This window comes from Odocoileus virginianus, unplaced genomic scaffold (genome assembly GCF_023699985.2).
Source record: "Odocoileus virginianus isolate 20LAN1187 ecotype Illinois unplaced genomic scaffold, Ovbor_1.2 Unplaced_Scaffold_15, whole genome shotgun sequence".
Lineage (NCBI taxonomy): Eukaryota > Metazoa > Chordata > Mammalia > Artiodactyla > Cervidae > Odocoileus > Odocoileus virginianus.
Window position 1 is genome coordinate 156,528 of NW_027224277.1, and position 5,241 is coordinate 161,768.

Sequence of the window (5,241 nt, forward strand, 5' to 3'; positions counted from 1 at the left end):
CAATGTTCAGGTTAACAGGTGAAGCAGGCATATATTTAAATGGACATGTTGTCCATTTTATCAATGCTTCAGATGTGCCCATGAGGTTTCATTAGCTCTTTATGAACTCTAATTGCATGTCCTGCTTACCACCTAAGAAAAGCAGGCCTGGCACAGGTATACATGGAGATCACAGCTGGTTTGAAGAATTTGTCTCAGAGGAAAAGAGAGAGAAAGAGAAAATTTATCTATGTATATCACCAGCTTCTATGAAGGAGCTTACTCAAAGATGAAACAGATGATAGCAGTATCTTGATATAAATAATAATAGGTCACACAAACTGTTGGATCACATGCTGATCTAAGAGACTTGAGATTATCTAAACTAACATGCAGATGATGAAACTGGAGCCCTGACAGTGTACACAGTTCTCCAGTCCCCACTTCAGAGTCTCTGATGCCCAGGGAGGACTCTATCCAAGACAGGCTGCTATTTCTCAGAAAAGAAGTTGAGAGAAGCCAGTTGTCTTCTTGTCTGACCTGACACTTTTGGTTCTCGTGTCTCCTAAGCATACACACAGCAGCTTCCCAGTCACTCTTACACAGGAAACAAAAAGATTTAAATCTATCCTCAACTGATGAGATAGGAGAAGCAAAATAATGAATTTGGCCTCCAAAGTATCTATCACTAGAATAGAAACATTCTGCTTTTATAGGGTGCTAACTGTATCCAGGTATGGCTTTATCTCTTCACACATTACACATGTTAATTCATTTACAGATGAAGTATCAGGGGCTTAGAAAGATCAAGTGGCTTATATAAATTCACACAGTAGGTCAATGTTGGAGCCAGAATTCTAGGTTTAGTCCTGTATTGCAAAGCAATTTTTCATTGCCTCAACAGACAAGGCGCAAATTAATTTGAATTAAGCTGAGTGGTTTGATTTTTGTCGTTTGCAAAGATTTGTTTGAAAGCTAAACTTGTGTTTGACCTTTGCTAGGAGCTAGAGGAGATGCAAATAATGAGACAAAAGAGAATTTCATGGCAGACTAAGGTAGTGAATAAAAGCTCTAATGTAATAAAAGCTTACATCAGACAGATGCAGAGTTATGTTCTGCCTCACTGAGAAAAATTAAAATCCTTGACCATAAGTTTTTTCATCTTCAAAATGGGAATAAAATAGTTATTAATATTTACCCCAGAGTTGTGAGATATAGGTTATTCCATAAACATTTCCTGGAAAACCCCAGGCACTTGGGGGTCAGTAAAGTTCATTAACGAGATCCTAAATCATCATGAATAAATGTTAGTGGTTAATGACGATGACTAATGAAAATGCTATTGCTGATGGTAATGATGGTGATGCTAATGATAAAAGCAGTGGGGACATTGTTGCTGCTGCTAATGCAATGATAGTGATTAAGCAAAAGAATACGGTCCTCACAGATGAGGAGCTGGCCGTCAATGTCAGTGGTTCCTTAGCTGGAGACATATTTTCCCAGGAGACACTTAGCAATATCTAGAGGCATTTTTGGTTGTCATAACTGTTAAGGGGGTATGAGTGCTACTGCGTCTAGGGGGTGGGCTCCAGGCATACTGTTAAACACACTGCAATGCACAGGACAGTTCCCACAATAAAGAATTATCAGGCCCAAAAAAGACATACAAATGACCACCAAATATACAAAAAGGTGTTCAACATCTCTAATCAATGGGGAAACGCAAGTCAAATCTACAATGATCTGTCACCTCACAACTGTTAGTGTGGCTATAATTACATTTTATAAAACAAAGTGTAAATATGTGTTGGCAAGAATGTGGAGAAAATAAATGCTTATACATTGTTGGTGGTAATATAGAATGGTGCAACAATTATGGAAAATAGTATGGAGGTTCCTCAAAGAACTAAAAATAAAACTATTATATGATCGAGCATTCCCACTTGTGGGTAAACAGTCAAAAGAAATGAAATAAGGATCTTATATTACCACATGTGTATTACAACATTGTTCATAATAGGCAAGGTACTGGAACAACTCAAATGCCCATCAACAGATAAATGGATAAAGAATATGTGGTGCAGACTCAATGGAATATTAGTTAGGCTTAAAAAGTAAAATCCAACCATTTATGACAACATAGCTGAACCTAAAGAATATTATGCTAAGTGAAATAAACCAGTCACAGACAAGCAAATACTGCCTGATTCTACATAGATAAGGCATCTAAAGTAGTCAAACTCAGAGAAGCAAAGAATAGAATGGTGGCTGCCAAGGGCTGGAAGATGAGGGAAATGGGGAGTTATTGTTTGACAGGCTTAAAATTTCACTTTTTCAACATGAATAAATTCTAGATATCTGCTGCACAACATAGCATCTACAGCTAACAGTATAGTATTGTGAGCTTTATAGTGTGTTGAGAGGACATGTACTGCCCCCACCACTTCATAGCAAGGAACATGGAATCAGACCTGGAGCAGTTTGTCAACAATATCAACCAACTCTCCACCCAAGGTTTGTGAAGTTTTCTATGCCCAGCATTCCAAACTTTAAGAGGCTCTTCTCCCAGGTTCAGTTCTTTATCAGCACTTGTAAAAGGGAGCACATCTGCTATGCAATAGACACCTGTTAGGGCAATTTTGTTTTCATCTTCTCCAGGGAATGTGTTCCACCCTGTAGTCATTTATATATCCAATATTTTGCTATTGTTGTGTCTAGTTGCTAGACTTTGCCATCAGCTAACAGATGCACTTGTGGAAAGAAAACAACCCCTGCATAGAATTGGTATCTTTAGGCAGGCCATCAACAAGATACAAATGAACACAAACCAGGTGACCTCTGTGCACACCTACCTCTGCCAGCAGTTTGCTGACAAAATGTTTTAAGCCAGCCCTGCTGTACCTGGACGTGAACATGGTGGACATCTGCAAGGAGAGTGGGGCCTATGTTGTGAAGCACTTCCTGGGCTGCTATTGCTACAGCAGCATGTTCTACACCAGGCTGAAGAACTTCAAGCAGGTGCTTTACTTCTATGAGCAGGCCATCACCACCCCCACCACGGCTGTCAGTCACATCATGCTGGAGTCTTATAATAATTGTGTTCTGATTTCTTTGATACTTCTGGGGAAAATACTTACAGCAACTGCTGAAATACATGTCTCAAATCATGGATAGATTAATTAAGCCTCTTAGCTTAATACATATCACAAGTTAGCAAAAGTGTACTCCGTCAACAACCCCTCTGAACTCCACAGCTTGGTGACCAAGCACAGCAAGACCTTCACATGAAACAACAACATGAGGCTGGTGGAGCAGCGCCTGTTCTTGCTGTACAGAAGAACATCCAGAGGCTCAGCAAGACCTTTTAAACATGGTCGTTACAAGATATGACGATTTGTTTGCAGTTATCTAGGCTTCAGGAGGCAGAAAACTATGTCCTGTACATGACAGAAGGTGAAGAGATTTTCACAAGCATTAGTCAGAAGTCTAGGATGGTCAATTTCCACAATAGCCCTGAAAAATACAAGCCTGCCATGCTTCACATTGACCATAAACATACATATCAATAATTACTTTAAATGTAAATGGATTAAATGGTCCAACCAAAAGACACAAACTGATCAAATTGATATACAAACAAGACATGTATATTTGCTGTCTACAGGAGGCTACTTCAGACCTAGAGACACATACAGACTGAAAGTGAGAGGATGGAAAAAGATATTCCATGCAAATGGAAATCAAAAGAAAGCTGGAGTAGCAATTCTAATATCATACAAAGTAGACCATTAAATAAGGAATACTGCAAGAAATAAGGAAGGACACTACATTACAATCAATGGATCAATCCAAGAAGTAGACATAACAGTTATAAATATTTGTGCATCCAACATAGGTGCACCTTGATACATAAGACAAACACTAACAGACATAAAAGAAGAAACTGACAGTAATACTGTAATAGTAGGGGATTTTAACACCCCATTACACCAAAGGACAGATCATCAAAACAGAAAATTAATAAGGAAACACAAGCCTTAAATGACACATTAGATCAGATGGACCTAATTGATATCTTCAGGACATTCCACCCAAATGCAGAATACACTTTCTTCTCAAGTGCACATGGAACATTCTCCAGGATAGACCACATCTTGGGTCATAAGTAAAGCCTTGGTAGATTTAAGAAAATTGAAATCATATCAAGAGTCTTTCTGACCAAAATGTTATGAAACTTGATATCAATGACAGAAAGAAAAATTGTAAGAAACAAAAGCACATGGTGATTATGGCGATTAAGCAATACATTTCTAAATAACAAACAGGTCACTGAAAAAATAAAAAAGGAAATAAAAAATTCCTAGAGACAATGAAAACACTATGACCCAAAACCTATGGGATTCAGCAAAAGCAGTTCTTGAGAAGGAAATTTATAGCAATACAAGCCTCAAGAAATAAGAAAAACATTGAATAGACAACCTAACTTTGCATAAAGCAATTGGAAAAAGAAGAACAAAAAACCCCAAAGTTAGCAGAAGGAAAGAAATCAAAAATATCAGAGCAGAAATAAATGAAAAAGAAGTGAAGGAAACAATATTAAAGATTAATATAATTAAAAACTGGTTTTTTTTTGAGAAGATAAACAAAACTAACAAGCCATTAGCCAGACTCATCAAGAAAAAAAAGGGAGAAGAATCAAATCAACAAAATTAAAAATTAAAAAGGAGAGGTTACAACAGACAATGCAGAAATACAAAGGAAAGAGACTATTATGGGCAACTGTATGTCGATAAAATGGACAACATGAAAGAAGTGGACAGATTTTTATAAAAGTTCAAGGTACAAAGACTGAACCAGGAAGAAATAGAAACTATGAACAAGTCAATTATAAGCACTGAAATAGAAACCGTGATCAAAAATCTCCCAAAACACAAAAGCCCAGGGCCATATGGCATCACAGGAGAATTCTATCAAACATTTAGAGAGAACTAATGCCTATCTTTCTGAAACTCTTTTGAAAAATTGCAGAGGAAGGAATATTTCCAAAGTTAATGTATGAGGCCACCATCACCCTGATACCAAAACCAGATAAAGACATCACAAAAAAGAAAATTACAGGCCAATATCACTGATGAACATAGATGCAAAAATCCTCAACAAAATTCTAGCAAACAGAATTCAACAACATATTAAAAAGATCATACCCCATAATCAAATTGTGTTTACCCAAGGATGCAAGGATTCTTCAATATACACAAATTA

The 5,241-nt window shown here is 37.2% G+C and overlaps 1 pseudogene; it reads left to right on the top strand.

The window, feature by feature from the left end:
* The first annotated feature begins 2,500 nt into the window (after window positions 1-2,500).
* On the top strand, window positions 2,501-3,548 carry LOC110145204 (COP9 signalosome complex subunit 3-like; annotated as a pseudogene).
* Window positions 3,549-5,241: the final 1,693 nt, after the last annotated feature.